Source organism: Ictidomys tridecemlineatus, chromosome 11 (genome assembly GCF_052094955.1).
Source record: "Ictidomys tridecemlineatus isolate mIctTri1 chromosome 11, mIctTri1.hap1, whole genome shotgun sequence".
Classification (NCBI taxonomy): Eukaryota; Metazoa; Chordata; class Mammalia; order Rodentia; family Sciuridae; genus Ictidomys; species Ictidomys tridecemlineatus.
Window position 1 is genome coordinate 2,749,872 of NC_135487.1, and position 26,445 is coordinate 2,776,316.

At 54.2% G+C, this 26,445-nt stretch overlaps 2 long non-coding RNA genes across 3 annotated transcripts in view; one reads left to right on the forward strand and one right to left on the reverse strand.

Moving 5' to 3' along the window:
- LOC110599056 (uncharacterized) overlaps positions 1 to 26,445 on the forward strand; it is a 42,420-nt gene that overhangs the window by 8,064 nt on the left and 7,911 nt on the right. Inside the window, exons 2-4 of one of the 2 annotated variants that reach the window (XR_013427347.1) lie at positions 9,293 to 9,402; positions 10,035 to 10,158; positions 19,056 to 26,373. This is a non-coding gene — a long non-coding RNA (uncharacterized LOC110599056). Of the gene's footprint in view, positions 1 to 9,292; positions 9,403 to 10,034; positions 10,159 to 19,055; positions 26,374 to 26,445 lie in introns of those variants that run through there. The other variant, XR_013427346.1, reaches the window with a different exon arrangement.
- Positions 453 to 9,349, reverse strand: LOC120890599 (uncharacterized). Its single transcript, XR_013427345.1, has 3 exons — positions 7,587 to 9,349; positions 5,091 to 7,466; positions 453 to 4,573 (listed from the first exon to the last, which is right to left on the reverse strand). It is a non-coding gene; the product is annotated as an uncharacterized LOC120890599 (long non-coding RNA).

Consider the following 26,445-nt stretch of genomic DNA (forward strand, 5'->3'; position numbering starts at 1 on the left):
CCATCAAAGTCCCCTTTCTTCTCGTCCTGATTACCCCTTCTCAAGCCCCCGCCTCATCACAGAGCAGGGAGCAGATTTGGGGCCATTGTGCCGGTGGATTGCATGAGGTCAGAGGCTGGGAGAGAAGCCCCCGGGAACCCAGCTCCTCCAATCCTGCCAGAGGCTAGGGCCAGGGGCCGTGGGGCTAAAAAGGGCTCCTTTTTCTTTCCGAGGTTGCTTTATATCCTTTCTCATTAGAAAGAATAATGTCATGCCCTTTCTGCAGAAAGTCAGGGGCAAACATGGATTTCTTCAACGATTTTTTAAGGCGAGCTTAAAAAAAAAATCCACCAGGAGGAAAAATACAGCCTCCGACGGAGCCCTCTGTGTGTGATGAATCCACCGCTACCATAGCCTCTTCTCCTACAGCCAAGTGGCTGCAGCAAGAGGCTTTTATTATTGCTCATGTGTTGTTTAAATATTTCAGCTGGGAGACGCTATGCGAAGAGACAATAGCCTCCCTGACACAAGATTTATTAGGGAAGGTTGGCACAAATATATTTGTAGGGAACAAAATATGTTTGTAGAGATTATTCCAGATTTACAGTGATTAATAATGGATCGGAGCTGGTGGACGGGCCTCAAGGAGCCGCCGGCCTCCCTGGCAACTTCTGCACTGGGCTGAGTCAGAATAGAACATCGACTTGGGGGACACCAGGAGCCTTCTGCCCAAGGAGTGAAGCTTTCCCACTGGAGTGAAAGGAAACCCCAGGAAGCAGCGGAATACCTTATCTGCCATCCGCACTGACTGGCTAACGGGGCTCGCACCAGGAGGCATCCGGGGGCTCGGCACCGGCAGGGGCTCCCTGAGACCCCCAGAGCAGATGACCACAGAAAGGGATAGAGGCGGCTTCAGGGAGACAAAGAAGATTATGAGGCACTGCCCATGGATGTGTCCTCTTTTATCCACTCTGCGTCCAAAATGCCTCTTCAGGGACATCTCGAGACCTTACCCAGGTGCATCGTCTCCACCTGAAGGTGAATGGTGGGTAGCTCAGCCACGCCCCTGCCGTGCCAGGGACTCTGTGTAGCGGGGCCCCTCCCACCTCCCTGCAGACTCTGAGCCCATCAGAGCACCGCGGGGAGACCTCTCCCACACACTCCTTCCCCTGCCAACTGGCCCTCCATAATGGCCCATCTTCTTCGGAGAGCCGGAGTTGGCTGGAAACACAGTATGATTAATAAAATTTGCCACCAGACCCGAGGTTGACGCTAACAGGCTCCCAACAGACAGTCCCTCGATTGAATCTTATCACCCAGGGAGGGTGAGAGGGCCTTGTTAGAAACGACAGCCGAGCGCCTCTGCCCTGCCAATGACAAATGGCTGGCCACCCGTCAGCCATGCTGACGAGCTTTGGCTGGAAGGCAGAGGCACTAATGAAGACCCCCCACGCCCCCTGCTCCTGTGGGTGGCGGGCTCGGGTGGGAGTGCGCATCCCACTCATGAGCGGCAGCCTGTGGGGTTTCCGTCTTCCCAGTCTGTTGCCATGGAGAAGGAGCCGGTGGTGTTCATACAGCTGCGCCGATGTCTCCCGCGAGACGCGCCATGACGAGTTGGACTGGAAGTACCAAATGAGCAGCTATAATCTTCAAACTGTATGAATAAGTGATTGATGGGGCGCGGGGGCCGCACACAGCACTCTGGGTTCTGGCAGCGTGGGGCCCGGCAAAATGAAGCAATCAGCAGAGACACAAACAGCACAGCCGCTGGCTCACGCGGCCTTCCGCGGTGCCGCGCCCTGGGCCTGGGGTCTGCCCAGAAACAAAGACCGCCTTCTGCAGGCCACTACAGGTCCTGACGGCTCCAAACCCTCCTCTGATCCGTTCTTCCATGTGTGGCTCTTGGAGCTTTCTGAACCAAGGCTGAGCCTGCCCCCCTCTTCCCGCTGATGGGTAATGGAGACTGATAGGTATTGGGGGAAGTGAGCATCCACAGTGTGAATCCCTGGGACCTCCTCTGAGATCCCTGTTCCCTGCTCCCTGGAGACTCCCTATCCCCCAACCAGGTCCAACTGGACTTGGGGCCAAAGGTGACCATGACCTGGCAAGAAAAGTGAAGCAGGACCTACCTGTGTCCTCTCTCCAGAATTTTGGCATTGAGACCTCTAAGACTCACCAGTTAGAGGTGATTGGTGGAGTTGAAAGAGGAGGCAAACGCCCAAGACAGATGGCAGGAAGCCAGCAGCCCCGGGGAACACAGGAGACAGAGACAGGAAGACTGGACACAGAACGTCGTGAGCATCTCCTGTTCCCGAGTGTGGGATGGACAGACTCTACCCTCACCCTCCAGCTTTGACCTCCTTCTGGATACATGAGGGGACCATGCCCTACTGTGCCCCTGCAGTCAGGTGGGGCTACTGTGCTACTGGTTCTGGCCAAGGGGTAGGGGACATCCCTGCCACGGCTGGGCAGAGCACGTAAGTGCTGTGGGAGCCCCAGTCACTGCCCAGTGAGGCATCCTCCAGCTGCATCCCCACCAGAGACGAAGGGGTCTGAGTGAAGAGCCACCCAGACTCATGGCAGGTGATGTGCACGGATGGACACCTCTGCAGGGCAGAGCCAGCCTGGGCATCCTGGTTCCTCGCCCCAGCTGTCCCAGCCACACCCTGGCAGCTGACCAGTGCATGGGCAACACCTTCCCCGAAACTCAAGATGGGCCAAGTGGGTCCATGCACCTGGCCTTCAAAGGATCCCTTACGACAGCACCCAGACGCAGTGCACCATGGTCGGCGAGAGCACCGAGCCCTGGGGCCTGGACTGGCCACTGGCTCCCATACAGGGGGTGCTGCCTCCAAGGTCCTGCCCGTGGCCTGGGTTCTAATCCCTTGACATGAGCTAACTTAAGTACCTGCTTCTCCTGTGGTGCACCAGCACCTGTGCGGCCAGTGCCATCCTGGCCTACAGAGATGACCACCAGCAGCACCCGTGATAAAGAGGGACATGGCGTCCTGGAGCCCCGAGGAAGATGGCGGCAGGGCAGCACGGTGCACTTCTGATGTTGCAGGACGGCGGACTGTTTCCCAAAGACGCAGCCCACAGAAGTGGCCCCCATCCTTAGGGTGACCTCCTCTTTAGGGGGCGAGTCCAGCTTTCCCCCCTGGAACGAGAGCAGGGAGAGCAGGCTGGTGGCTGCAGTGCGTCACCGGGCAGCCGGCAGCCAGGCCGCTCCTACAGAGCCATGCACCCTGTCTCTGCTCCCTGGAGCACTCAACGGGTGGCTCGTGGCTGGCCCGCCATGCAGAGAGGCCACAGATGGGCTCTGGCCATCCACCCTGGTCTCTGGGTCCTCCTGGCTGGACCCCAGACAGCAGAGTGGAGATGCCACTCTTGTCCCAGTGCCAACCACTTCCGGCTGTGAATCTTCCCGTTGGTGGCCCCAGATACCGTGGAGTGGAGACAGGCCGTCCCTGGTGCTCTGAATTCCTGACCCACGGGGTCCAGGGACATTTGGAATCGTCCTTCTAAGGCCACAGATTTGCTCTATGAGGCAGCAGTAGCCACCGGACAAAGGTGAAGCCGCGGAAGCAGGAAGGTGGGAGGAGGCGGTAAGGAGGGCAGTGAGGGGGCCGTGAGGGGGCGGGCGCCGTGGGGCCCGTGCTAGGTGGGAGTGACCGACCCAGGTGGGAGTCCCGGGAACGCTCCGCGGAGGAGCTTGCGATTCAGAACTCAGTTCCCACGGTCACAGGCGGTCCTCAGGGCGTGAGCACCTGAAGCCTGGAATGTGGAGGGGTCACCCAGAGAGAGGCCGAGCTGCGGGTGCCCAGTACCTAGCGCGGACCCAGGGTGGGCACAGCACATGGCCCCAGGTGGGGAAGGACCCCATGTCCATCCACACAGGGTGGATGGGCAGAGCGTGGTGCTTACGCTGTGGTGGGAAGGGGGACCTGCTGCCCCCAGGGCCAGGAGGCCGTCCCTCCACGTGACGTCAGGCAAAACGCCAGACAGAAAGGGCGTGTCCCCTGGTCACCGTGAAATAAAAGCCAAACAGCGGGTCCCCCCGGAAACCAGAAGACGGTGGGGAGCCGGGTGGGAACGGCCGAGGGGCACAGGTGCTGGCCGTGTCCTGGAGCCGGCCGGGGACCTTGGGTGCTCACACAGGGGCGCTCAGTGCACAGAACTCCATCAAGTCGTACGGTTTGCGCCCCTGACTGCGCTCGCCGTGTTTCTCCTGTGGAGAGCTCGCGGGAAAGGCTCCCACATCCTCCGTGCAGCGGCCCCTGCGTCCCGTCGGCTGGACTGGGAGGCCGCCCCGTCCCCCAGCCTGCGGGCGTCTCTTCAGCTGGATTCCCTTCTCCAGGGCTCCGCTTCCTCTTCAAGGGCGGAGTTTTAAAAATTCCTTTGCTTGTCTGAACTCCTGGGCGATGAGGTCCCCAGACCCCATAAATAAAGTGTGGTCCCCTGGCAGCGAGGTTGGCGCTCTGCTCTGTGGTCCTGTAATAACACTGCTGATTAAAGTTCACTCGGCTGAGAATTAAATATCATTGCTGACGCATCACTGAGCTTTCACAAAACGGTTTCCGTGGGTATCAATGCCCTGAGAATGATGGAAATGAGACATCCATTAAAGGAGTCTTAATTAGAGTTTCAAGAAATGTATAATTGACTCGTCTTAATTATTACCTAACTTTACCCCATCATTTTATCACATGCTTCACTGTGGCACCATGTGGACTGTGTCCACCAGTGACAAGCGTACTGTCACACTGGCCACAAGGAAGAGGGCCGACGGGAGCCCTGGCCTGCCGCTCTGTCCCTTGGACTCCCACGCACCTGAGAGTGCGGTAGGTAAGCAGGGCCTGCTAACTACTGGGCGCAGCGTCAAGACACCCGGGTCTCAGCCTGGGACAGGAGAGTCACCACCCACGGGCCATGCCCCCGATCCCTCTCTAACATCCGTGGTGTCACAGGCAGTATGGATGTCATACATGTCAACCTGCAGCATGCTTCAGCAAGCAGGACCGCCAGAGGACCCCACCAGCCCCTGCACCTGAAGGCAGATGTCCCCCCAACCCCACCACCGGCCCTGGCTCTCCCCCAGTCCCCCGACTCACCTCGTGTGACAGCCATGGTCCCCTGCCTTCCTGGTACAGAAGACGCCCAGCTCGGCTCAGCAAAGCCTGAGGGAGACGAAGGCCTATTTCCCCAACCCTCCTAGTGAGCTCTGGCTCGGGGACGGGGGCTCGCACGTGCTCACCCTGGCCCCTTTGGAGACCAGCTCCCTGTTGGAATGAGCTCAGAGGCCGAGCTGCTCTTCCGGGGAGCCCTGGCTTCTTGGGGGGTGAAAGATCCCGTCTTCGCCTCTGCTCGAGTGCGGCCTGCTATTTCTTTGGGGGCTTCACATAGCTGCAGAGGAGGAGGAGGAAAGCAGAGAGAGGGAGGAAGGGGAGTCCACTCATGTCACAGGGACCTGGACCCAAAGCGGCCCCCTGGGCACCTCTCTCCCCTGTGCTGACCGAGAGCCAGCGCCTGCCTGGGGCCCAACCTCCTTCCACTCCACACAGCCCAGGCCCTGGGGGTCTTTCTGGAGCACATGGACTTGAACTGGCCTGGAAGAAGCCTGGGCATCCAGGGCTGGGTAGCAGAGGCCACCCTGGATGCTGCAGGTCAGTGGGAGGAGGGTTCCCGGGGTGGCAAGACCTTTTGCGTTCACAGGAAGGCATTTATTTCAAAATGTACTAGGAAAATAATATGTGATTAGAACACGTGACCCGAGACACAATGGTATCGCTGATCCAAAATACGCAAAGGACTCCTATGATGTCGTAGCAGAAAACCAAACAACCTAACTAAAAATAAGCAAAGGAACTAAAGAGACATTGGTCCAGAGAAGAAACGGAAATGGCCAACAGGTGTCTGAAAGCTGCTCCGTGAAGTGAAGCTCATTGTCAGGGAAATGCAAATCAGGACCCCAGCAGGTCGCAGCTCCCACCTGCGGGGATGGCCAGAGTGGCCGTCACCCCAGAGACAGGCGGTGCTGTGTGGCTGAGGCGGGAAGGGAGCCTTGCCCACTGTTGCCAGGACGTTGATGGTACACCACTCGGGGACAATCCAGAGGGTCCTTGTGAGCCACAAAGAGCTCTGCCCCGGGATGCAGCAATCCCAGTTCTGGGTGTGCAGCCAAAGGCTCTCTTGGCCACATCTGCCCTCACATGTCCTCCCAGCTTTGATTGTGGCAGCAGAGAGATGGGGAGCCTCGAGCCTGCGGATGGGTGACGGATCCAGAAGTGTCCCATGCCCGGGCACGGGACATCACTCAGACCTAAACAGGAGGGAGACCCCCCCATTCACAACCAGCTGGATGAACCTGCAGGAGGCAGACCCAGGAGGGCAGACCCTGCGAGATTACTACAGGAGGAGCCCAGCGTGGCCAACCCAGACAGCAGCACAGTGGTGACCAAGAGGGGGACCAAGGGAGGGACCAAGGGGGGGACCCAGGGAGGGGCAGTCACAGGATCCAGAGTTCCACGCAGGGGCAGTGAATCCCAGGAGCCGATGCACATGTCACCCACAGCTGACAACTGGCCCAGGGGATTGTGCTCCTGTTAGGAGTTCTCACCACGAAGGTAAGAGAAGAAGGTGGGAGGAGGCAGGCAGCAGGACCGGCACGTGCACCCACTAAGCGCTTCCCAGGTGCACCCAGCCTCCAACGTAAGGAGCTGGCTCATCACACAGCTTGTGTACGCCACTCTCGTGTCAATACAGTGGTTTCACAATAAATAAATAGACAAATCTTGTTTTATTTAACCAAAATAGTGATCGTACTGCTTAAGGTTAAAACAAATTCTCCTCCAAATCCTTTTTAAACATTTTTGCTGAGTGAGAACTCAGATGCTCGGACACCTTAGCCTGGGTGGTGGAGGCGAGTCGGTCTCTGAACTCTGCGAGGCCCTGTGCCCGCCTCCTCCCTGCCCTGTCCCCTCAACACCACCCCCCCATCTTCTGAGGATCTTTCTCAGACAGAGACATGAAAATGAGGATTAGTACAAAGCACTGTGTCCTCAGCCCTGGGAGCTCATAGCAGCTGAGAGGGTGCTGGGGGACGGGGGGACGAGGATCAGGTGCCCAGTACTGACAGAACCACAGGCACGCTAATCGGGGGCGGGCAGCTCCTGCCAGGGTGGGCAGCGTCCAGCCCCCTGGCTGTCCCTGGGCTGCAGACCCTGCCCTCCACCCCACCCTCCGGAACCTCCCCAGGTTCCCATTTGGGGCTGTTAAAGGCAGATCAGTCATGAGCTCGGCTCGGCTGGTGGCCAGAGCCACCCAGGGGAGTGACAGGCAGGGCTTCAGGAGACACTGGCTTGCCCTCCTGGGCGCAGGGAAGGGTGGGCGCACTCTCCACACAGGCTCGAGGAAGGCAGAGACGACAACTCCGTGAGGCCCAAGATTCCTTCCGGACAGACGATTGGGCGATCCTTGACATTCTTCTCCTAAAAAATAAGCAAGATAAGATTTGTCCAAACGATAGCGACTTCCTTCCAAACACTCGGTGGTCTGTGCCGCCCCATTCTCCTATGCACAAAGGAGTCCTTTCTCCGCTTCAAAGTCACCTGTGCTTTGGCAGCGCAGAGCCGAGTCTGGGGAGTATTGATAAGGTGTGCCGTGCGGGCCACCTGGGTGGACGGGCGCTGCTACCCTGTGTGGCAGGCGATTGTGAGTCTCGACAATACCTCTAAGAGGCTTATGTCCCAGCTTCACCTTTCACCAAACATCTGCTAGGAGGATTTAGATAAGATGTCTCAGGATGATGTCACAACCCACACACCGCCACCTCCTCCTCGTCCCCCTGGGAAGGGAAGAACAACAGCGCATCAGATGCAAACTCGTTTGGGGTATTCAAATTTGCAACCCCACAAAGGAGAGTTTGGCCATGTGACAAAGGGTCACCTTACCACGGTGTCTGGCGCTCTCTGTACGTGCTCAGATAAGTCCACTCCTGGCCACAGCCCACCTGAGAACAGCTGAGAATTCTGGCAGACTTTGGAGCGAACGCTGGCACCGTTCCCGAAGACTGCATCCACGCAGGTCCGCACCCTTGGCCATAACAGCAGTGCCCCTCTACAGGGGGACGTGGGGGGCGGGGGTATGACTGCCCGCCCTGGCCTAGGCTGGAGACACGCCTGGACCAATGGGGCGTCAGTCCATCAGGGAAGCACTGGACTGGTTGGCACTGACTGGCTTTCAGTCCCTCCCAGGCCCTCCTGCCATGCCCAAGAAGACAGGAAGGTTGGGGACCAGCCCAGCCACCGTGCCCCAGCCAAGGACAACACAGTTCAGAGCCCCCGCAGACAAGAGCAAGGCCAGCCCAGCCCAGACTCATGGGATACACAACTCATAGAAGCCACAGGTAGAAGAGCCACTGGCCCACACGATTACGGGGCTGAGAAGTCTCTCTCTCCGACAGCCACACACAAGCAGGACCCCCAGGAGGGCAGGTGGGCGCTCCAGTCCAGCTCAGAGGCCTCAGGACCAGAGAACGGTGGTGTGCGCCCACGTCCCACAGCAGAAGAGGGGTGTCCAGGCCAGCAGTCAGGCAGAGAGGGTGCCCTTCTGTGGGACTTTTCTCCACTCAGGCCCTCAGTGGACGGCATGAAGCCCGCACTGGTGAGGGTGCAGAGCCTCACTCAGGACACTGGTTGAAATGCTGGTGTCTTGAGAAACACCTCACAGACACACCCACCAATGATGCTCAGCCAGACGTCTGGGCCTCCGAAGCCCACTCAAGGGAACATTCAAAATTCACCAGTGCACCCCTGAACCGCCCGGAGGCAGTCCACGGCACGCGTATCTCTGCCTGCCCGAGGTCTTGGGGTCACCACATTGTTACCAAGCCTCCAATGCCCCGTGCACGGCAGGCTCCACGCTGGATGTGTAACGGTGCTCACGTCCACCTGGGCCAGGTGTGTGGTCTTCCCAGGTGAGGGCAGAAAGGCATCAGGAGGTTGAATCACTCCTTCAAGGTCACGTGGCCAGAACCTGGAGAAGACAAGAATTTGGACCAAGAAAATGCTCTACAGAGTAATATTTATACATTACCTTGCCCTGGTCCAAACGTTACTGTGGCGCTCTTGCTGAAGTTCTTCTTCTGTTATTACGGTGCTGTTACTCTGGTATTACTAGTGCTCATGACACACCGCTAGCAATGCTATCACTCTCAGATTACCGTGACGGCACAAGCCCCGCCAAGTACATCAGTTCTGGACTCCCACAGAGTACAAACCGCTGTACATGAACCTACGGCTTTCTTTTCCTCCAGGTCCCACGCCTGTTCTTCTGAAGCCTGTAAACTTCAAATAGATCCCCACCATCTCGCACAACAGGCGTTTCACATGGATTTCTGAGCGGTTAAGGGTCTGTACCCAGAAGGTAACTCCGGCAAGCGGGGGGGGGGGGGGGGGGGGGGGGGGGGTTGGGATCTGTGAAACAAGATCCAGGTTCTCAGTTGGAGGTGGGACAAGGCCTGTGACACACCTCAGGGTGGAGCCCGAGCCTGCTGTGAGGGAGAGCTGCTTCCAGCCAGCCCTGCGTAAGGTCCGTGCTCACCTGCTCATGGGAGCAGAGGGTCATACTCAGGAATGTGGTCCCTTCTGTTTGACTTGGAAATGCCTCTGATTTGTTGAGGGCTGTGAGGAGTCTTCATCTCCAGCTGCCTGGTAACAGGAGGCCGTGACCCCACTCGGAATAAGGAGGGGGCCCCCGGTGCCTGGATGTCACAGTGTACAGGGGTGACCCAGCATGGGCAATGAGAGATCACTGCTGGGGAGCGTTGCCCCCAAGAGCCAGGTCAGACTTTCCAGAGTAAAGTCACCTTCCCTTTGTGCCCGACATCCTCCCTGACCCCTTCTCCTCCATTCTCCTCCCGCCTCCAGCTGAGCAGAGGGAGACCTTGTCAGTCCCCTGTGCTGCTGGGGGTGGGGCTCAGCCATGTCTGGAAGGCGATTGGCTGAGTCAGAGTCACACGTGGGAGACGCCCCTTGGGTTCTGCTTTATGATCCTAGGACACCCAGCAAGAGTGCGTTGCTGTTACTGCCTGGCGGGGGAGAGCCGCCTGCGGGCGAGGGCACTGGTGTCCTCTCAGGAGAGACCCGGGTCCACGTGGGAAATCAGAGTGCTGTTTGGCAGGTGAGGAGCTGAGGGCTGCATCGTGCGGAGTGGCTGGCTTCACAGTCAACCGAGGCCCTCCATCCACGGTCTAAAGAGCATCGGGTCAGTAAACAGGGCCACGAGAGACCAGGGTGCATGACCCATGACCTCAAAGGCAGGAGTCCACAGGGGAGGTGGAGCAATTTGGGAAGGAGCCGCTGATGAGGGCGTGTGGGTGGGGCGGGGGTGCAACCCATGGGCCAGACCAGATATCTCTGCAAGGAGGAAGCTAAGGTCCAGGCTGTTAGCAGACATCCTGGGGCAGAGAGAGACGTCTCTCCATCAACCCTCCTAGTGCATCTGTCCTTCATCTCTCTGTATTGAACAGGACCTTCTCTTCTCTGCCTCTGCCAGGCCCACCTTCTGGGGGTGTGAGTCTGATTCCGACTGAGAAGGATTCTGAACCCAACACTGGACCCCCAGGATACTCATTTTATTGCTCACGTCAGAGTAGCTGGACTTCAAGGCACTGACTTTGTAGTGACCCAGGGAAAGACCTGTGATTCCTCTGAGAGAGGAATGTGGAGTCGTGTGCACTTGCCTGGGTCCCAGTCTATCCATGGACACGGTCCGTCTTTCCACCTTCTAAGGTCTTCAGTTTCGTTATTCCGTGTTTTATAATTTTCATTGCAGAAATGCTTTCAACTCTTTAGTTAGTCTTATTCCTCAGGATTATTTTTTAAATCTTTTTTGAGGCTATCTTGATTTCTTTCTCAGCATAATTCATTCTTGGAGTGCTAAAACAGTTATTGATTTTTGTATGTTGATCCTGTATCCTGCGACTGAGATAGTGACCCAGGGCGGGCAGTCAGCACAGGTGATAAGAGGTCAGGTCAGGAAGATGGGGGACCATTCAACTAAAAGGAGCACGCCCCACTCCTCTCCCCGTTACCAAGTTCACCTACACTTCCAGGGAATTGTCCTTTTGGTCACCTAGGCAAGACAGAGGAAGGGGGTGAGAGAGAAGGAAACCTGAGACCCATAAAGGAACCAGATATCCTACTCCCACAAATACCAGTTCCGGTCCCCTTCTCCCAGAGAGGCCCATCCCTTAAATAAAACTTGTTTCCTACGCCTGCCTCGGCATTTCTCAAACGTTTGATTTTCAACCCTGGAGGAATGGAGACTGGCCCCTTATTTCCAAGGCCAGTATCCTTACATTGCTGAATTTGTTCATCTACTCTAGGGGTCTTCCAGTGGAGAGTTTTGGGGTCTCATTGGTATAGGCTCCTGTCATCAGTAAACAGAGATAATTTGACTTCTTTTCCTGTTGTATCCCTTTATTTAATTCTTTTGCCTAATTGCTTTGGCTAGATTTGAAAAAAAAATGAATAAGAGTGTTGAGAATGGACTTCCTTGTCTTTTTCCTGAGTTTTAGCTTTTCTCCATTTGGTATGGCATTAGCTTTGGGCTTAACATATGTTGTCTTGGTGACCTGGAGGTAGGTTTCTTCTGTCTCTAGTTTCTTCAGTGTTTTAACATGAATGGGTGCTGAATTTTCTCAAATGCTTTTTCTGCATCTATTGATATAATTGTGATTTTTCCTTGATTATACTTATGCAATGAATCAATTTATTGATTTACATATATTGAATCATATTTGCCTCCCTGTGATGAATCCAACTTGATCATGGTGTACTGTCTTCTTAATGTGTTTTGCTAATATTCTATTAAGGATCTTTGCATCAATGTTCATCAGGAATATTGGTAGGTCGTTTTCTTTCCTTGCTGGGTCTTTATCTGGTTTTGGTATCAAGGTGATACTAGCTTCCTAGAATGGGTTTGAGTGCCCCCTCCCTTTCCATTTCATGGAATAACTTGAGGAGGATGGCACCAATTCTTCTTTAAGGGTCTGGTGGAACTCACATGAGCGTCCACCGGGTCCTGGACTTTCTTTGTTGAAAGACTTTTTCTCACCGCTTCAATCTTATTGCCTGATATCGATCTATTTAGACTCTTACTTCCTCTTTGTTCAATTTGGCTAGTGATATATATATATCTAGAAATTAGTCAATATCTTCTATATTTTCCAATTCATCAGAATGTAAGTTTTCAAATAGTCCCTCATGATCCTCTGGATTCCAGAACTGTCTATGGCAATGTCTCCTCTTTCCTCTCTCACTTTGTTGACTTGGCTCTAATCTCTTATTCTTTGGGTCATTTTTGGTTAGAAGTTTATCAATCTTGTTCATTTTTCCAAAGAACAAACTCTGCTTCATTTGTCCTCTATTTCACTAGTGTTGGCTCTGATATTAATTATTTTCTCTCTTTACTGGTTTTGGAAGTATTGAGTTCCTGATTTCCTAGGGCCAAGAGACATAGCATTAAATTATCCGTCTGGTATCTTTCCGTTTTTTAATGTGGGCACTTCATGTATCAACTTTCCCTTGGCAAAGGGGCTGACATTGGTGTGGACCACCCCAGGGTTCATCTGATTTCTGTCAGATGCTGGAGAAACAATAGCCCTCATGTTCTTTTGGGCTGGAAGGTTCCAATGGCACAAGGTGCCCTCAGTGTTCCAGAGAGTGGGGTATGTTGTATCACTGTTCCTGTTTAATTCTAGGAATTTTTGAATTTCCCATCCAATTTCTTCTAGGATCCATACCTCATTTAACAAACAGTGTTGTTCAATCTCCCCGGGTTTTGTTTTGTTTTGTTTGTGGTTTCTCTAAGGCTTTGCTGCTGGTTTCTAATTTCAACTCAGTTTGAACTGATAAGATGTATGGAATAATATTGATATTTTCATATTTGCCAAGAATTGCTTTGTGTCCTGAAATGTGGTCCTCATTGGAAGTGGTATCTTGAGCTGCTGAGAAGAAAGTATATGTTGTTGGGTGAAATCACCTGTAAATGTCTATTGGGTCCATTTGATTTATAGTGTAATTAGGTTACAAGTGTCTTCATTAATTTTGTCTGGATGACCTCTCTCTTATTGAGAAGAGTGATGGAACTCACCCAGCATTATTGTATTGAGATCTATCTGGGATCAGAAAGTGTTTGATTTATGGAATTATATGCCCTTAGCCTGTATTTCTTTGTACCAATATTTAGGGCATCGATATTTACTATTATTTCAGCTTCTTGTTTGATTAGTCCCTTGAACAATATGTAATGACATCACTTGTACCTTATTAATTTCGCTTAAAATTTGCTTTGTCAGATATAAGAATAGCTCTTCTGCTTAGTTTTGTATTTTACTTGATGACATATCTTTTCTATCCTTTTATTTTTAGCCTCTTTGCTTATGAGTCTCATGCAAACAGCACATAGTTAGGCCTAGTTTTTTGCCGCAACCCCGGCTGGGCACAGAATCACAAGCTGCTCGAGCAGAAACAAAGTTTTATTTTAAAAAGGCCGCCAGTGATCCGTGTGCGCCCCACTAGCAAGCCGGTCCACACACGTGTGTCCGTCCACCGGAACCGGGGCCCCCCCGGACCTCCACGGGAAATTCCCTCCTACTATCCTTCCCCAACCAATGGGAACTCTCCGGGAGTCCCGTAACATGAGTCCCATAACATGAGTCCCGTAACATGAGTCCCGTAACAGGCCGAGGTGAACAGCAGGAGTCCAATTTCCATATGAATGTAAATCTTAACATAATCATATCATCTCAATGGCTAGCTGGCAGTCACCTAAAACAAAGGTGCCATGTATCATAATACTTTTGCTGTGGCTCCTAGCAGTTTTTAAATATATTATGCCAGTCTATCTTTTAATTGGAGAGTTAAGACTGTGTATATACTTATTTCTGGGCATGTTAGTGCACGCCTGTGATCCCAGTGACTCAGGAGGCTGAGGCAGAGGACCGCAGGTTCAAAGCCAGCCCCTACAACCTAGCAAGGCTGTAAACTGCCTAGTGAGACCCTGCCTAAAAAATTTAAAAAATAAATAAAATAAAAAGGGAAGAGGGGATGTGGTTCAGTCATTATGCATCCATGGATTCAATTCCTAGTACAAAAAAAAAGACTTCTTATGGAAAAATGTTAATTACTATTCTAGTCTTTTGGTTTAGTTCATGGATTTATTTATTCTGAATTCTCATTTGTTTAATTGCTCTTCTGGGGAGCTTCATCCATTTGAGAACACTGGGGTTTGTATTTGAATTCCTCTTTGTGTAGCATTTCTTGAGATATTTTCTGCAGTGCTGGTTTAGTGGTCATGGATTCTCTGAGTTCATCCTTATCGTGGGCAGTTTCCATTTCTCCTGATTCTGAGGGATGGTTTTGCTGGACATGGCAATGCTGACTGGCAATCACTTTCCTTCAGAGCTTGGATCTTCTCATTCCACGTCCATCAGGGTTTCAGGTCCTGAGCTGAGGAGTCTGCAGTGAGTCTCACTGATCGACTTTTAAGTGTGACCTGATGTTTCCTTACAAGAGACCCCAGTATCCTTATTCTCTGTTAGGCAGTTGATCGTAATGTGTCTTGGAAAGGTTCTCTTTTTCAGTCTTGTCTATTTAGGGCTCCACACCCATCCTGCAGGTGGCTGTCCTTCTCATTCTTCAGGTTGGAAAATCTTTCTACTATTTCACTGAAAGGTTTCTCAAGGTCATTAGCCTGTAATTTTTTTTGCCATGTTTTATCCCAGTGATTTTTACCTTTTCTCTCTTAATGTTGTCCCAAAGTTCTTGCACATTCTGATCATGATCGTTTTTTTCTTTACTTTCTCCCGGTCTCCGAGGCCACAAGCCCTGTTTTCTTCCTTGTCTATTGGTGACATTTTCAGGTCACTTTCCATTTGGTTCGCCGTGTCTTTTGTGTTCAGGGTTCTGAGCAGTTCCTCTCCACAATCCTACTGAAGTGGTCTTTGCTCTCTTGATTTGTCCTTGAGACTTTTTTTTAGTTCATTAATCATTTTAATAATCAATATTTAAAACTCTTTCTCTGGAGTTTCTTTCCTTCCCTGTGTGAGTTCTTGGTTGGGGGATTATAATTTTGGAAGGAGGCTTCTTTGCTGATTCCTCGGGTTTTCAGAAGTCTTGGGCTTGCTCATCTGTGGAAGCAGCCTCCTCTCCCTTGGTGAGCATGCCCTTTGGAATATAGTCATATATTCTGTAATCAGTCCCCTGCCGTCGGCGTCTCCTACCTTCCACATGTGGGCTGCGTGGGATCCGGGGTTAGTTTCAAGGGCTCACGCCTCACCTCACTTTTCCACTGCAGAACCCCTGATTCCGTTCTCCCCCTTAAGGCGGCTCTGACACTGTGTTCTTCTGAGCCATCTTTTTGAAATCTTGCTCTGATTTTTAGGAGCAGATGTCCCAGGGTGGGGCCTGATCCCTCCTCTGCTCTCTACTGCTCAGGGCCTAGGCTTTGTCTCGGGGTCCCGTCTCCCCTGCTCTGTGGGTTAAGGTCCTGTTGAAGCTTGGCTGAGTCTGTGTGTGCAGAAAGGGTGAGTCCCTCTGTGAGTCTCCTCCTGTGAAGTTGGGGTGTTCAGTTGCTTCCTAGCCCCTTTCAGAAAACGGGAAACAGGCCACAGGGGAAGAAGAGTCCAGTGTCCATGTGATGTGGACACCATTAACCACCCACAAGGGGAGCAGCAGGTGAGCATGGAGAACTACCACCTCAGTAAGTGACCAGGAACTGGACCTGCACTGAGTCCACGCAGGTCCACCTGGTAAGGTGTCCTCCCCGTCGGCAGGCCCTCTCCTCACTTTACTAGTTGCTTCCTTTGCCAAGAAAAAGCTCTTTAATTTGCATCCATCCCATTTATTAATTCTTGATTTTACTTCTTGAGTTTAGGAGTCTTGGTCAGGAGCTCAGGTACTAAGCCGACGAGGTGAAGATTTGGCCTGTTTTTCTTCTGTTAGGCAAGGGTCTCTGTGCCTAGGTCTGGGTCCACTTTGAGTGGACCACTGGGGCCAGGGTGAGAGACAGAGGCTTAATTTCATTTTGTACATATGGATTTCCAGTTTTGCCAGCACCATTTGTTGAATAGTCCATCTTTTCTCCAGCGAGTGTTTTGGGCACCTTTGCCTAGTGTGACGTGACCGTGTTTAGGTGGGTTTGCTCTGTGTCCTCCGTTCTGTCTTCCAGGGCACTGACAATGGAAGCAAATGAGTGGTGGGGCAGGAATTAGGGAAACTAAACTTTACTTGAAGGAACTAAAATTGTAGTTCATTAAGAGGAGAGGAAATGGGGTAGGAAAGCCAAAGAAATTATGAAATATTCAAAAAGTGGGCAGAGATTAAAGCAATGGAGAGGTAGAAAGTGATGGCTGTAAAGAAGGAGTAAGAATGACAAAAAGAAATAGAGAATGAAGAGGAGAGGACAGTGAGTCTGTGATTGGAGGGAAGGGAGAGAAGAAGTGATAAGAGAAAAAAAACCAAGAGGCAGAACAAATACAGTCAAACCAAACACCTGAACACACGCTCGCCCTCCACAGTCAGAACAGACAAAACACCTGAACACACGCTCGCCCTCCACAGTCAGAACAGACAAAACACCTGAACACACGCTCGCCCTCCACAGTCAGAACAGACAAAACACCTGAACACACGCTCGCCCTCTACAGTCAGAACAGACAAAACACCTGAACACACGCTCACCCTCTACAGTCAGAACAGACAAAACACCTGAACACACGCTCACCCTCTACAGTCAGAACAGACAACACCTGAACACATACTCGCCCTCTACAGTCAGAACAGACAAAACACCTGAACACACCCTCACCCTCTACAGTCAGAACAGACAAAACACCTGAACACAACACACTCACCCTCTACAGTCAGAACAGACAAAACACCTGAACACTCGCTCGTCCTCCACAGTCAGAACAGACAAAACACCTGAACACACGCTCGCCCTCTACAGTCAGAACAGACAAAACACCTGAACACACGCTCGCCCTCTACAGTCAGAACAGACAAAACACCTGAACACACGCTCGCCCTCCACAGTCAGAACAGACAAAACACCTGAACACACGCTCGCCCTCCACAGTCAGAACAGACAAAACACCTGAACACATACTCGCCCTCTACAGTCAGAACAGACAAAACACCTGAACACATGCTCACCCTCTACAGTCAGAACAGACAACACCTGAACACACACTCACCCTCTACAGTCAGAACAGACAAAACACCTGAACACAACACACTCACCCTCTACAGTCAGAACAGACAAAACACCTGAACACATACTCACCCTCTACAGTCAGAACAGACAAAACACCTGAACACACGCTCACCCTCTACAGTCAGAACAGACAAAACACCTGAACACACGCTCACCCTCTACAGTCAGAACAGACAAAACACCTGAACACACACTCGCCCTCTACAGTCAGAACAGACAAAACAAGGAGTGAGTGAGTGACGGGAAAAACCTGAATACGTACCCAAGAGCCAAGCAGCACAGCTAGAACACACACACACACGCTCACACACACACACAAACACACATGCTCACACATGCTCACACATGCTCACACACTCACACTCACACACACGCTCACACACACTCCCACGCTCACATGCTCACATGCACACACATGCTCACATACACGCTCACACACACACTCACACACGCTCACTCACACACACTCTCACATGCACACACGCTCACACACACACTCACACACATGCTCACACACACACTCACACGCTCACACACATGCTCACATGCACACACATGCTCACACACACTCTCACATGCACACACTCTCACATGCACACACACACATGCTCTCACATGCTCACACACACCCTTACATGCTCACATGCACACACATGCTCACACACACACTCCCACACACACACGCTCTTACACACATGCTCACATGCACACACATGCTCACATGCGCACACATTCACACGCACACACACTCACATGCACTCACACACACACATGCACACATGTGCTCACATGCTCACACGCTCACACACACACTCTCACACACATGCTCACATGCACACACATGCACACATGCGCTCACACGCTCACACACACACTCTCACACACATGCTCACATGCACACACATGCTCACATGCACACACACTCACACGCACACACACATGCACACATGCGCTCACACACACACACACACTCTCACACACATGCTCACATGCACACACACACTCGCACACACATGCTCACATGCACACACACACTCACACACACACACTCACACGCACACACACTCACATGCACTCACACGCACACACACATGCACACACACGCTCACACGCTCACACACACACTCACACACATGCTCACACTCGTGCTGAGTGGGAAGCAGTCGCTGGCATTGCTGGCTGGGCTCCGGGGGTTCTCTCCTGCCCTATGACCTAGCTCCCAACGTCGGCCTCTGTGGTTCTGATGTCAAATCTCAGGGTGTTCCTTGGTCACCGCCTCCTGGGAAGCCCCATTCCCACTGCCTGGATCCCCAGCCAAGGACCACAGCACTCCTTTGCGCCCCGCCTTTCCCTCCCTTCATTACACTTTCATAATCCACAAAGGAGAATCCGCACCAGGAAGGGCGCTGAGAGAAGGAAGGCAGCCCACAGGGTCTTTACTGAGCGGTCAGAAGAGAGGGCACCAGGGCCGGGTGGGCAGCATGAGGGAGGGGCCAGACGCCTGGTAGGACTGGCCTGAGCCCAGCTCACAGCACTGGAAGTCTTACAAGCTTCGCTGAGTGTTTTAGATTTCTCTAATTGTGTGTCCTTAGTGTAACTGGGTTTGGTTAAAAAAAAAAAAAAAAAGTAGTTTCTAAGAGTAGCTGGTGACCAGGCCATGACTCCAGGAAGTATCACTTAAAATAAGAGACGACAATGACCCTCACGTGGGACGAACCTGGGCAGGTCTGTGCTCCCACGAGGGAGACAGAGGGCTTCTCTCCGCCCCTCACCCAGCGTTCCTCTGGCTACCACAGAAAGCAAGGCCCATCCCTTTCCTGCTGGGGGCCCTCTGAGCATGGAAGCCCAGGTGTTCAGCAAAGGCCAACAGGATGGCGGAGGCTCCCTGCTGCAGAGGTGAGCTCCACGTGGGCAGGCCTCATGCCAAGATCACCCCAGGTTTGCCGGACCCTGGAGGGAGAGCGTCCTGGGGCCCCCACACTCTAACACCACCTGGCTCCTGAGAGGCAGCATGGACAGGGAACTCCCCAGACTCCGTGGAGGGTCACACAGTGGAGGAGGCCACGTCCTCTGGGGAAGCTGACCTCACGGCCAGTGTCTGCCTCTGCTGATCCTCTGATAAGGAGTCCTGCTTCCGAGCTGTGGCTTGGCCCTGGCTGCAGCCCACACTGCACACAGGTGCTGGTTAATGACTGAACTCCATATATCGTCTACCTTTGCCCCGTAGGAGGTCTTCAGGGTGGACAGGAGATGTCGTGTGCCCACCCCACTCACAGCCCCGGCATGGAAAACTCCTCACCCCTGGCCCCAGGGGAAGGGCAGCAGCCACAGGGCTGCCATGTCCTCCAACCCTGCAGTGGCTTCCTGGAGGGAGCTGGCCTGTGGCCATCCAGCTGAGCCATTTCCTGTTGGGAAAACACAATCCTCTGGCTTATGATCAACAGAAATGTCCTAGGCTCAGTTTCAGAGGCTGGGAGGTCCAGGATCAAGGTGCTGGCACCTGACTAGGCTCCTGGGGCTGCACTATCCACAGACAAAAGGTGCAAGGGCAAAGGGGAGGGACGGAGAGACACAGGGACAGAGGGACAGAGGAAAGGAAGCAGAGCTCAGCTCATCAGGAACCCACGCCATATAACCATCCCATTCCCCAATAACTAACCCACTCCCATGATAACCAGCCCACTCTCAGGATAACTAACCCACTCCCACAGTAACCATCCCTCTCTCAGGATAACTAACCCACTCCCACAATAACCAGCCCACTCTCAGGATAACTAACCCACTCCCACAGTAACCAGCCCTCTCTCAGGGTAACTGACCCACTCCCACAGTAACCAGCCCTCTCTCAGGATCACTAACCCACTCCCACAGTAACCAGCCCTCTCTCAGGGTAACTGACCCACTCCCACAATAACCAGCCCTCTCTCAGGGTAACTGACCCACTCCCACAATCACCAGCCCTCTCTCAGGATAACTAACCCACTCCCACAGTAACCAGCCCTCTCTCATGATCACTAACCCACTCCCACAATCACCAGCCCTTTCTCAGGATAATTCACCCACTCCCACAATCACCAGCTCTCTCTCTCAGGATAACTAACTCACTCCCACAATAACCAGCCCTCTCTCAGGATTACTAACCCACTCTGACAATAACCAGCCCACTCTCATGATCACTAACCCACTCCCACAATCACCAGCCCTCTCTCGGGATAACTAACCCACTCCCATAGTAACCAGCCCTCTCTCAGGATAACTAGCCCACTCCCATTGTAGCCAGCCCTCTCTCAGGATAACTAACCCACTCCCACAGTAACCAGCCCACTCTCAGGATAACTATCCCACTCCCACAGTAACCAGCCCACTCTCAGGATAACTAACCCACTCCCACAGTAATCAGCCCTCTCTCAGGGTAACTGACCCACTCCCACAGTAACCAGCCCTCTCTCAGGGTAACTGACCCACTCCCACAATAACCAGCCCACTCTCAGGATAACTGACCCACTCCCACAATCACCAGCCCTCTCTCAGGATAACTAACCCACTCCCACAGTAACCAGCCCTCTCTCATGATCACTAACCCACTCCCACAATCACCAGCCCTCTCTCAGGATAACTAACCCACTCTGACAATAACCAGCCCACTCTCAGGATAACTAACTCACTCCCACAATCACCAGCTCTCTCTCGGGATAACTAACACACTCCCACAATAACCAGCCCTCTCTCAGGATAACTAACCCACTCCCATAATCACCAGCCCACTCTCAGGATAACTGACCCACTACTACAATCACCAGCCCTCTCTCAGGATAATTAACCCACTCCCACAATAACCAGCCCACTCTCAGGATAACTAACCCACTCCCACGATAACCAGCCCACTCTCAGGGTAACTGACCCACTCCCACAGTAACCAGCCCTCTCTCAGGGTAACTGACCCACTCCCACAGTAACCAGCCCTCTCTCAGGATCACTAACCCACTCCCACAGTAACCAGCCCTCTCTCAGGATCACTAACCCACTCCCACAGTAACCAGCCCACTCTCAGGATAACTGACCCACTCCCACAGTAACCAGCCCTCTCTCATGATAACTCACCCACTCCCACAATCACCAGCTCTCTCTCATGATAACTCACCCACTCCTACAGTAACCAGCCCACTCTCAGGATAACTCACCCACTCCTACAGTAACCAGCCCACTCTCATGATAACTCACCCACTCCTACAGTAACCAGCCCACTCTCAGGATAACTAACCCACTCCCACAGTAACCAGCCCTCTCTCATGATCACTAACCCACTCCCACAATCACCAATCCTCTCTCGGGATAACTAACCCACTCCCATAGTAACCAGCCCTCTCTCAGGATAACTAGCCCACTCCCATTGTAGCCAGCCCTCTCTCAGGATAACTAACCCACTCCCACAGTAACCAGCCCACTCTCAGGATAACTAACCCACTCCCACAGTAACCAGCCCACTCTCAGGATAACTAACCCACTCCCACAGTAACCAGCCCTCTCTCAGGGTAACTGACCCACTCCCACAGTAACTAACCTACTCCAGGGATAACCAGCTGCCCCAGGACGGCCAGCTGCCCCGAGACCAAGCCCTTCTTGGAGGCCCCGCCCCTCAGCACTGCTGCCCTGGGGACTGGCTCCAGCTGGAACCTTGGGGACACAGTCAACCCCCACAGCCTTCATGGGTGTCCAGGTGACCTGGGTCGCAACCTCTGACCTGTGAGAAGTGACCATGACCTGGCGTGAAGGGATGATCTGAAACCATCATCGCTTCCCGGGTGCTGGGTCTTGAGAGCGGGGAGGACCTGGTAGTCCCCAGCCGGGAGGGACACCTCGAGAGGTCCAGAGGCTCCTGGGGCAGGGGCCAGGAGGTGAACGTGGCGGCCCACGCTCGTGCAAGCTGTGGGGACAAGGCTGCAGAGGCCACCATCCCAGCTGGGACCAAGGACAGGGAGCGACGCGGAGTCCTCTGAGCAGTGCGGTTGGTGTTGTCAGCGGAGCCGGGCAGCAGACTGGCCAGGACTCAGGCATCTGCTCATTAAACACAGCCCACCTCAAAGCCCTTCACAGAGGAATCCAGGTGCACGCAGCCGCTGGGGAGGAAGGTGCTGAGGCCAGTGAGATTCCCGCGGCAGCCGCCTGCTGAGCGGCCTCCCAGCCCGGCCGCTGCTCGCTGCTGCTCTGGTTAACTAGCCAGGACCAGCTGACCTCTGCACCATCCAGGGGGCAGGAAGAGCAGGCGGCAAGAGGGGCAGCGCTGGAGGAGTGGAATTACCATCCCACGTGAGCCCAGAGCCCAGGGGACCTGGGGAGAGGCCACCAAGGAGGAGCCTCTGCAGGGGACTGGGGTGGGCATGCAGAGGGGGCCAAGGCGGAGGGACAGACAGGAGGGTGCCCGCTGCGGCCCACCCGCCTGGCGACCAAGACAGGGCCTCCTCTGTCGCTTCCCTCCAGCAGGTCGGGTGGGCTGCTCTCAGCAGGACGGCCACTTAGGGGCTTTGTGGCTGTTGCCTTTCTGACCTCATTAGGCATGGACGGCCATCTGCGGGACCCCAGGGAGCCTCCCCACACCGGCATCCTGCCGACCGCCCTTCTTCTGTGAAAGTTTCTCTGCAGCCCCTCCTCGACCCCTACCCTCCTTCTCAGGAATCAAGAGGAAGCCAGCGTTCCTGTTCCCACTCGGCCCCCATGTCCACCCCGCGCCCTCCCGCAGGCCCTCTCTGGGCTCAGGAGGGTGGTTTAGATCCTCCAGGGCCAGGCTCCCTGGTCCCCTCCACGCCTTGGCACCTGCTGCTCCTGCTGACTCAACCCTCCCTCATTCCTGTCCACAAAGAATCACCATAGAAACCAGCTCTCCCCCCGGCCTGGAGCAGTGTCCTCCAAGGACACCCAGGACACTGGGCTCTTGACGCACCCCCGTCCTTTCCCGGTGCAAGGGCAGGTGTGCGGGAACCAACAGGACACACAATGTCCAGGCAAAGACGTCCACCTGTGTCAGTGCCGCGCCAGGACCAGCCCTCCGGCATACTGCTGTGCGCCCGCGCGGCCCCGCACCTCCCCTCCCTGACTCCACCGAGCCTCATAGAGAACAGAGAGGGCTACCGTCAGCCTCACTCTGGGGATGGAGAAACCGGGCACACAGCTGCAGGGGCAGGTGGCCACCCGTGAGCACCACCGCCCTCCTTGCCCTGGGCAAAAGCCTCGTCCAGCTCTCTAAGTACTTCCATGTTGAAGTGGGAAGTAAGTGCCTCCAATCATTCTGCACCCAAGGAGCATCGGCAGCACCCCGCAGCTCCTGGGCAGACCGGGCGCGGCTCCGGAGCCCCAGGGGGCAGGGAGCTGTGGCTTGGAGGGCGAGGGCTCGTGTGCCCCAGGCTGCTGGCCGTCCTCTCTCCTCCCAGGGACAGTGACCCGGAGGTCAGGGGTCCCCACCAGCAGGCTGACTGACCTCCACAGGTGCCTGGGGTGGCCGCTGCCCTGGGACTGGCCAGTCACAGGTGGAGGGATCATCTCCAGTCCTATCTGATGTCGTGGCGGAAGCCCACCCTGACCTGCTGGAGGGAAGTGAGAGAGGAGACCCTGTCTGTGGCCGTCTACATATGTCACCTTCTCCAGTGGGCCCCTTGGCCTGCCACACCCGAGCTCTTTACCTCTGATTCCGTCACCTCTTATGGGGACATCATGGGAATCGAGCCCTTTTTAAAAGTGCAGGTGCCTGGGGTGAGCAGGGCGTTGCCGGTCCAGCGAAGTGCCGCGCTTCCGCGGAGCCCAGTGAGCTGCTCTTTCTTTGCTCCTCTTCTTCCAGAAGAGCCTTCCCAGTGGGCGGACAGCGCAGGACCAGCCCAAGCTGGGTCAGCCCGCGGGCTCTTGTGGGAGCCTCCTGCAGCTGCTGTGACTCTTGGTGACACAGTGACACACCTCTGCTGTCTTCCCGTTCCTGAAGTCAGCTGTCCAGAGTGGTCCCCCTGCTGTGGAGTCAAGGTGTGGTGGGCTCTGCTCCCTCCTGCACCCTGGGACACCACCCACCGCCCTTCCTTCTGTAGCTTCTCCAGCTGCCACATCCCTGGACTCGGAAACCACTCCAGCAAACACACCACCATCACAGGGGGCCTCTGTGGGACAGTGTGGGGTTCCTTAGCTGGCTCACACCTGTGGAGTCCCCTTGGCCACATGAGGAGTCTGCTCACAGGTCTGGGAACGAGACGTGGCCTCTGCGTCCCACGCTGCAGGGTCCCTCCCCTCGCTGGCTCACTGATGCTCTGCTAGGTGCTGCACAGAAGGTAAGAGGACGCCATCTCCAGCAGAGACCCTGGAGCCTCGACACGCTGGGCCACCGTCTCAACAGACCCAGGGCCGGTGTCGGTTCCCAGTTCCCATCGACAGATGGCTGCCTCCGCCCCATCTGCCTTCAACATGGTGAGCTCTTGAAGGGCTGCGTGAGCACCTGTTGACCAGGGAGCTCCAGCCAAGCCCTCAAAGACAGCAGGTCAGGGCCCAGAGTTCAAAGGATTAAGTAGGAATTTAACCTACAGAACGCGTTTTCATACTGAGGTTTGGATGTGAGACCGTGCGGACTCCAGGGGTGGTAGGACTCTGTGAAGACCCCACTAACAAAGTTGGACTGACCGCGTACAGGTCCCTTGCAAGTCCACCTGTCCCACCACCATCGTATCTGCACAAGCCAGGCAAACACTGCGGCCCCTGCTAACCAGGCGTCTGGTACTTTCCTTTTTCTGCTGGGGAGCCTTGGGCGCTGTGGGTCTCCCCAGCCAGAATGTAGGATCCAGGGCACAGGGAGCCTCTCCCTGTTCCCGGCTCTGTCCCCTGTTCCTGAAACACGGCCTGCCGCCCGCGAGTGCTCAGGGAACTCTTGCTGAACGCATCTTGACCAGAAACTCCCTTCTGGTTCGGATGCAGTCCCAATCCCCGTGGGAGATGGGATACTTTAAAAGTGTGGGAATTCCAGAACCTTCCCAGAGTACATAAGAAGACATGGGAGACGAGAGAGAGAGTCAAAGACCAGGAGACGGGAGACATCGAAAGGGAACCCCCTGAGATGGCCGAGGACTGGCCTGTGCCGTGCTCTTTGCCCCCGTCTAGGAGAGAGAGCCCTGCCCTGGCCGACCCCAGCACCCGCCCAGGCAGAGCGGCTGCCGAGAAAGGAGCAAGTTCCAGCAGCCACACGCCAGGGAGCCAAAGAGCAGAGGGCGCTGTGTCAGAGGGGTCGAGGGAAAGCCACCGCAGGGAGCTGGACAGACGGCGGTCAGAGGCAGGGGCTTTCTCCCCCGCACCAGCTCCTCAGAGGTGACCCTTAGACACACCCGTTTTCACATGAGCAAATAGAAGGACAATGTCCACACAGATTGATCTGTTGGTTCACAAAGCAGCTCTGGCTCTGGAGTCCCCACGGGGCACTGGGGTGGAGAAGGGGAGACCACCTCCCTGGCCAAGGAGTGCACCGTCCGAGAGAGCAGTGCCTGGGTCACCGTCCGCCTCTGAAGGCCCTTCCTGATGTGCTGCCACCTGGAGCATCAGCCAGCCTTTCACTGACCCACTGTCCTCTACGAGAACCTGGGCCACCACCCAGGGAAAGAGTCGTCACTTGGTATAAGCTAAAGAAAACTACAGAAGTTGACACAGTGGCGACAATCTAACTTTCTTTCTTTTTTTGGTGTGGGGGGGAAGGTTTTAGGGATTAAACTCAGGGGCACCAACCACTGAGCCCCACCCCCAGCCCTATTTTGTATTTTATTTAGACACAGCATCTTGCTGAGTTGCTTAGCACCTCACTAAGTTGCTGAGGCTGGCTTTGAATTTGTAATCCTCCTGCCTCAGCCTCCCGAGCCGCGAGGATCACGGGTGTGCGCCACTGCACCCAGTTTAACAACCTCACTTTCTAAGCTGTTTGTGGAGCAACAACACTCAGGGCATATTAGCACTTGTACCCATCCCAGAGCTCTTTGAAGGCAAAATATCAAATATGTAAATAACAAAAATGTAATGACAATGTCATCCGCTATGAATTCTGTGCACTACACAAGGTTTAGGAGTACAAAATAAATAAATAAATAAAAAGCATTCCATACTCCACCTGAGAATGCATTTGACTCTGGAACTGGGACCAAGGTCACCACTGTGCCTACTGTGGCAGGCGATTTCTCT